Source organism: Diabrotica virgifera, chromosome 6 (assembly GCF_917563875.1).
Source record: "Diabrotica virgifera virgifera chromosome 6, PGI_DIABVI_V3a".
NCBI lineage: Eukaryota > Metazoa > Arthropoda > Insecta > Coleoptera > Chrysomelidae > Diabrotica > Diabrotica virgifera.
The window spans coordinates 183,196,556-183,205,445 of record NC_065448.1 but is presented as its reverse complement, the minus strand read 5'-3'; positions in this window follow the sequence as shown (position 1 = coordinate 183,205,445).

Below are 8,890 nucleotides of genomic sequence, written 5' to 3'. Positions count from 1 at the left end.
TAGAAGTCAAACTTGTATAGACCATTTCTTTATAAAAAGACCTGCTGATTACACTAACATAACTTCATTTGTATTTGAAAATAATACCACTTCAGATCATTATCCAATCGCAGTTTCCATCCCTAGTCTAACCAAAACCAAAGAAAACAAAATAATAATAAAGAAGTACATCAACTACAAAAATCTAAAAAACAATTTGAAGCAGGAAAGGTGGTTGGATATTTACAATAAAACAAATAAAAATGAAGCGGTTAAACTTTTCATCGACAAAATTTTAAATTTAATAAACAAAAATACAATTATTTTAAAAAGAAACGATCTAAAAACCACTTTTAAAAAAGATTGGATGACAGAGGGACTTTTAAAGTCTGTACATGAAAAACATAGATTGTATGATCAGCTGATCCAAGATCCCTCAGATAACTTAAAAAAACAACGATATACAGACTACAAAAATAAATTAAGACTTTTAGTTAAAACTGCAAAAAGAAATTATACAAAACAACGAATTGAAAAAAATAAGACCTCTTCTTCATCACTTTGGAATGTAATAAATTCATTGTGCGGAAAAATAAAAGGAAATACAAAAATTGAATCGGTTAAAACCAAAACAGGAGAAATAATAACAGACAGAAAAGAAATTGCAAATGAATTTAACACACATTACAGCACATTAGGACAAAAATATGCACAAAAAATACCCGTTTGTAATGACCAGACTGAGGAGATAGATAGGATAGAAAGCAGCATGTACTTGTATCTCGTTGACCAAAAAGAAGTGGTAAATGCAATACAATCTTTAAAAAACAAAAAATCTCCCGGCTGGGATGAGATCAAGACAGAAACCATCAAACAAATTAAGGAAGAAATTATTACTCCTTTAACTTTTCTCATTAATGCATGTTTTCAGGATGGTTGCTTTCCAGAATGTCTTAAAATAGGCACAATCAAACCTCTGTTTAAAAAAGGAAATAAAGAAGACGTGATTAACTACAGACCAGTCTCTTTGTTGTCTGTTTTTTCCAAAATATTTGAAAAATTTTTAAAAAATAGATTAGTAAGTTTTTTTGATAGGTTTAGTATAATATCGGATTGCCAATACGGTTTTAGAGAAAGAAAATCGACACAAGATGCGATTTGTAAACTAACATCACAAATATCAGAAGCTTTTGAGTCTAATAAACGTAGTTTATGCATATTCGTCGATCTCTCTAAGGCGTTTGACACGATATCTCACGAGATCTTGTTGAAAAAACTTGAGAAGTATGGTCTGAGAGGAAGGGTTTTGACATTACTAAAAATTTACTTAACTGACAGAAAACAATTTGTAGAAATTGATGGTGTCAAAAGTGATCCTGAAGTAATTAATTATGGCGTACCGCAAGGGACCGTTTTAGGCCCTCTACTTTTTACACTATATGTTAATGACATGCTCAAACTAAAAACTGTTGGAAACATAATTAGTTTTGCTGATGACACTGCAATTTTTTATAAGGCAGATAATTGGGAAGATCTTAAAATTATAGCAGAACAAGACTTTAAAATTATAAAAACATGGTTGCAAATAAACAAACTCACATTAAACTATGAAAAAACTAAATATATACCTTTTGCAATATATAAAAATTCTCTGCCAACTTTTAATTCATTAAAAATAATTAAAAAACAACAAATATCTAAAGCAGAGCACATAAAATATTTAGGAGTTTTAATTGACAGGCACCTTAAATGGGACTTACAAATAAAAAATATTATAAGAAAAATTCGAGGACTGCTACCAAAATTCCGTTATTTAAAAGAGTTTTTGGATGTTGAACAGCTTAAAATGCTTTACCTGTCTCTGGTACAATCTCATCTTGTATATGGGATTTTAGGATGGGGTGGAGTAGCTGATTGCCATCTGGTGACCCTTCAAAATACTCAGAAATGGTTTCTTAAACTAATATATGGAAAACGAAAAACATATCCCTCAGACCAACTTTTTCATGAAACTCAGGTTCTTGATGTTCGGCAAATGTACTGCTTAGAGTTACTTAAAAATATTCATAAAGATAAAATTCCTCTTAAAGTAAAAGTGTCAAATTATGAAACAAGAAGAAAATTGAATGTCGAATGTCTTCACACTTTAAAAACAATCACGCAACGGTCAATTAAATATTTTGCTCCAAGAATTTACAATCAATTGCCCATAAATTTTAAAAATATAAAAAAAATTTGTTTGTATATAAAATTAGTTACTGCTTGGGTAAAAGAAAACAGGGAGTTGTGTAACAATTTAATAAATTTAAATTATACTAGATAAAAAAAACATAGAAATTAGATTAGAAACTGTAAAATAAAATAATGATTTGTAAAAAAAAACAATAAACATAAACTTGTCAATATTAGACAGATTAAGTCAACAAGCATGTTTATGCTTTTAAGACTTTTTTTTTCGTTTATTTTAGTGTAAGTAAACCGAAATTGTATATTATTGTAATTACTATTGATTTGAATAAACGTATATTATTATTATACTCCAAGAAATAATATTTGGGTAGCGAGATCCAGGGAGAAGAAATACATCCTGGTTAAAAAACCTCAGAACTTGGTTCAACACAACATCTGCGCAGCTTTTTCGCGCTGCTGAGGATAAGATAAAGATTGCCATGATCGTCGCCAATATTCGTCACGGATAGCCGCAATCACCTCGGGGTTAGGACGTAGTAGTCACAGCACAATTCACCTTATACGATGAGTCAGTTGTGGTGAAGCTTGGACAAATAATCCCTGGAAAAATAACCCCGGAAAAATAATCCCGGACAAAAAATCCCCACAAATTATCCCCGGACAAAAAATCCCCGGACAAAAAACCCCGGACAAAAAATCCCTGGACAAAAAATCCCCGGACAAAAAATCCCTGGACAAAGAATCTCCACAAAAGATCCCCGACAAATAATCCCCACAAATTTTTTGAACAAAATATCCTCACAAAAAATCCCGGACAAAAAATTCTCAAGAAATATTTGCTGCCGAATAGTTCTCTAAAAGTTTTCCCGAAATTTCACCAAATTTCGAATTTAAATTCCATGCTGAAAACTTTATCATCAAGCGTCTGTCAAGAGAACGGGGCCTTAGCTCATTCCCCATATTATCTTCCACGATTTTTGAAAAAAACTCACACTCTTTTGTCATGTAAATTTCGAAGTTTTCAGCATGGAATTGGAATTCGAAATTTGGTAAAATTTTCGGGAAAACTTATAGAGAACTATTCGGCAGAAAATATTTCTTGGGGATTTTTTTGTCCGGGATTTTTTGTGGGGAAATTTTGTCCAAAAACTTTTGTGGGGATTATTTGTCCTGGATTTTTTGTGGGGATTTTTTGTCCAGAGTTTATTTGTCTGGGGATATTTTGTCCTGGGATTTTTGGTCCAGGGATAATTTGTGGGGATATTTTGTGGGTATATTTTGTTCGGTATTATTCGTCCGGGGATTATTTGTCCGCACCCCGTTGTGGTATGATTGTGTGATGATTTTTATATGTTTTCATACATTTTTATGCTTATTTTGTGTTTGTGCGTTTTAGTAAGGTTAGAAGTACCTACAGTTGTTCCCAAACCCTTTTTTCAGTGCATCATAGTTTGTCGAATTCGCTCTAACGCATTAAGCAGGATGTGACAGAAAATAACGTACGTCCGTGATTATTATACACAGAACTTCGAAAATTATGTATTCGTTGAAGGGTATTTCCATATTAAAGCGACTTATACAGGGTGTCCCGAAAAGAATGGTCATAAATTATACCACAGATTCTGGGGTCAAAATATGTTGATTGAACCTCACTTACCTATATACAATAGTGCACATAAAAAAAGTTACAGCCCTTTGAAGTTACAAAATAAAAATCGATTTTTTTTCATATATCGAAAAACCTTCGAGATTTTTCATTGAAAATGGACATGTGGCATTCTTATGGCAGCATCATCTTAAAAAAAAATTAAAGTGAAATTTGTGCACCCCTTAAAATTTTTAAGGGGGTTTTGTTCTTTTAAACCCCCAAACTTTTGTGTACGTTCCAATTAAATTATTATTGTGACACCATCAGTTAAACAAAATAATTTTAAAACTTTTTGCTTCTTAGTACTTTTTTGATAAGCCAGTGTTTATCGAGCTATTTTGAATATTTGTCGAATCCACCATATATCTGTACATGGTTAACCTTTAACTACACGCGCTGGCGTATTTTGTACGCCAGATATAAGAATTCTACTGCAAATATATTTAAAAATTTAATTTTTGACCTTGTTTATCTCTCTAACCTATCACTGGAAAGTGCTTTACAATTTGGTTTTAGTTTCGTTATAATCGGCGTTCTGGGAAGATCGTAATTTACAGTTTATTATTTGTTATTTCCGGTGGTGGACAATGTACGCCACCATTATATTAATAAAAGTATTAATATAAGTACGTATTTCAATTGTTTTTTTAGTCATTATGGCGCAAAATATATTTTTCTTTATAAACAATACTTTTTCTGCTGTAAAATATCACATTTCCAAAAAAATTTTTATTAGTAATTTTATTTATCATGGAATCCAGTTATTCCATGATTCCAGTTATAAGTCACAATTGGCTTACTGAGAAGGAACTCCAAGTATTCACTGATGCCGAATAAGGTTTATAACAAACAAATAAATGTATTTAAAAAAATAATAATAAACAAATCCGCTGTTTTTAAGTGTATTTTCTTGTGGCGTATTAAGTACGCCACGCGTGTAGTTATGTTATAACTTGATACGCGGGTAGTTAAAGGTAAAGTACGATTATAGAGACCTGTTAATAATCTGAAAATGTATTTATAATTTACATTTTTAGGTATATTTTGAAAAAGAAGCCATATCTCGATAAAAGGTGATTTGTCAAAAAAAGACTAAGAGGCAAAAAAGTTTTAAAAACACTGTGTTTAAAGGGGGGTTTAAAGGAACAAAACCCCCATAAAATTTTTATGTAAATATATTAAAAAAGAAGCCGCATCTCGATAAAAACTTGCCTATTGAAAAAATACTAAGAGGCAAAAAAGTTTTAAAAACGTTGTGTTTAACTAATGATACCACAATAATGAATTAACTGGAACGTATACAAAAGTACGGGGGGGTTTAAGGGAGCAAAACTCCCATAAATTTTTATAGTGTGGACAAACTTCACTATAATTTTGTTTTAAGATGTTACAGCCATAAGAATGATATATGTCAATTTTCAATAAAAAATCTCTAATAGTTTTCGATATATTGAAAAAAATCGATTTTCATTTTGTAACTTCAAAGGGCTGTAACTTTTTTTATGAGCACATTTGTACTAAGGTAAGTTAGGTTCAATCGAACTATTTTTGACCGTAGAATGTGTGGTATAATTTATGACCAATCTTTTCGGGACACCCTGTATACCCTATTCCACGAACATACGCCTGTTTTGGATTACCTCGACAACGAATATTTTACTGTGCAAAATAAGAAGAACGAAAGTAAATTGCAAATTACATTGTTGTTTATTGGAATAATTATTAGCGCCATTTACTTTCGTACTTCTTATGTTGCACAGTAAAATATCCGTTGTCGAAGTAATCCAAAACAGGCGTATGTTCGTGGAATGGCCCATACTTATCGATAGAATAATAAATTGTTTGACAATTACAATATTCTAATTAGATAACCAATCCATGATACGAATAAAGATAATTTGAAACAAAAGCAATTTATCGTGACAGTTCTTTTACAACTGTAACGGTTAAAATGACAATTTATAATTATAGGTTAGAAATTTGTCAACGACGTAAATATAAATGTTTTATCTGATTGGTGTATTCGGACATTGTACAGTGAAATTGTATTCTATATTTACTTAATTTTTCCTTAAAATATTTTAAATATTGTTATTCTGGCAAATATTTATATAAACATAAATATAAGTAGTACTGTGACAACTGTCAGATTTAACTAAAATGTTATGCAGCGATTCGCGACATTCTTAAAATCATAGATGACGTCAAAATTAATGACGCACTAAAATAAGGGTTTGAGATAATTTGTAGATACAATTATTTGGGATGTGAGCTAAATAAACAACAGCGCCGCATTCTTGAAATAAAACCACGCATTGAGATGACCAGAAGCGGTTTCAATAGATTGAATCAAGTCTTATGTATCGGAAAACTTCTTCTCTTCTTCTTCTTCTTTTTGTATAGACATGACTCTGTCTGTTTTTTCAATGTGCCTCTAGTAAGTTGTCGTTCCATCGTTTTCGTGGTCTTCCCACTGATCGTATTCCTATTGGGGAACCGTCTCTCGCTCTCCTGATTACTCTATTTGTTGTCATTTGGCTTATGTGGTCATTCCACTCTATTCTTTTTAAATATTATTATTCTGGCAAATATTTATATAAACATAAATATAAGTAGTACTGTGACAACTGTCACATTTAACTAAAATGTCATGCAGCGATTCGCGACATTCTTAAAATCATAGATGACGTCAAAATTAATGACGCACTAAAATAAGGGTTTGAGATAATTTGTAGATACAATTATTTGGGATGTGAGCTAAATAAATAACAGCGCCGCATTCTTGAAATAAAACCACGCATTGAGATGACCAGAAGCGGTTTCAATAGATTGAATCAAGTCTTATGTATTGGAAAACTTCTTCTCTTCTTCTTCTTCTTTTTGTATAGACATGACTCTGTCTGTTTTTTCAATGTGCCTCTAGTAAGTTGTCGTTCCATCGTTATCGTGGTCTTTCCACTGATCGTCTTCGTATTGGGGAACCGTCTCTCGCTCTCCTGACTACTCTATTTGTTGTCATTTGGCTTATGTGGTCATTCCACTCTATTCTTCTTTTTCTTACCCAGGTATTAATGTTATTCATCTTGCATCAGGGCCGCGTTTAGGTCAATTGGCGCCCTAGACAATTCTCGAGTAGCCGCCCTTCAAACATGTACCTACCATTTTTGCGAAAACAAAAATTGCAGAAATTGTTATTTAAATAAGAATACACTAAAAATGGATTTAAACTACGATGTTTATATACCTATAACAGAAAAAATCGTCACTCCAGTTCGACCACATCAGAGAATTCTTTTTAAAAAAAGACTTTTTAAAAATATTTCTTGAGAAAATCGACAAATTGTTAACACATTCTTGCGTCATACTTGATGTGAAATTATTTTTAATTCTTGACATTTTCGAAAATGAACTTTCAGCGGTCGCGTTGGCAACTGGGATGCACAAATAAATGTGCAAAGCAATGTCAAAATTAGGGAAAATATCTTTCAATCCACTTAGTGCAGTCACTGAAGGTTTTCACCTCCGATTTGATTGAACTTCCATCGATTTTCATAAAAATTGGTGAGCAGTTAGAGGATAGCTCAAGGAACAAAGGTGACACGATGTTAACTTGCGCTTTTACGGTGGTGGTGGATGCCACCCCTTCTCATCGGTGAAAATTATTATTTTTTGAATAATACCATAAATCGATAGAGAGACAAATTCTAAGCAAAATTTTTTATATAAAGTTATTAATATAAATTAATACTTTTGAGTTATTAAAAATCAAAGATTTAATTTTTTCGTAAAAAATGCATGTTTTAAAGCTGTTTTTCACATATAACCCAAAAACTATAAGCTTTATCAAAAAAGTTATTATTACCAAAATTAAAAATGATAAAAATCTGAATAAACCTCTTACTTAAAGAACTAAACTAATGTTAATTCAAAGTGAGTTATGGGTAATTGAATATATATTTTTTTCGACGAGTACGCAAATCTATGTATTCAAGCTTAAATAACGGGAAAACGATGCATGTTATAAAATATACCTGTAAAATATAATGATTTCAACAACTTTGACCGGTTTAGAATTCATATTTTTGAAAAAAATATATAATATCAAAAATCAGAATTTTTAAAATTTTCGTAATTTTCATTTTTATTTGATAATAACTCCAAAAATAATCTATGTACGTTAAAAGTGATATATTTATAACCAAATTTTAGTTTTTTCTGTATCAAATATTTTACCTTTTTACTATTTCTGTAGGGTAAAATATAACCCAGATTACGTTTAAAGCTTAAATTTTTAAGAGAACCATGTAATAGGGTCCATTCAACCTTTTATTTTTAAAAAAGTAAGGGGTTTAAAAGATTAAATTCAACGTGGTTTAATAGCCATTAAAATTAACTTTCAAATAGTTTTTAGACAAACCTGATATCGTAAAAATTAACGGAGTTATTAAAAAAAAACAATAACATTTTTGGAAAAATTTTTAAAAGATAGATTTTGAAAAATATTTGGTACATAAATTTTAATGCTATCAACTTGTTCGCGGGCTCATTTTATAGATATTTCTAAGTACTTTGACAAATGTTTAATAAAAAATGTAAAATAAAAATTTGTATAAAATGCATCATTTTCCCGTTATTTAAGCTTGAATTTGTACTTAGATTTGGGTACTCGTCGAAAAAAATTTACATTCAATTACCTATTATAGCTCACTTTTAGTTAACATTAAAAGGTTTTTCCAGTAAGGAGTTAAAGTATTTAATTTTTAATTAGCTTCAATTACGGTAATAATAACTTTTTGGTAAAGTCTTATAGTTTTTGAGTTATTTATGAAAAATCAGTCAAAACATGCATTTTTCTTACGAAAAATTAAAAACCTTTGATCTTTAGTAACTCAAAAACTTTTGATTTATTTTAATAACTTTATGTAACAAATTTTGCTTAGCATTTGCATTCTTGTATGAATGATGTTTCTTGGTCGCCTTTATTTTGTATCCGATTTTCAGCTTCTTTAATAATTTCTTTACTGCTTAATTTTGGCAAATCTGTTAATAACATGAAAGCGTTGATAAATAAAT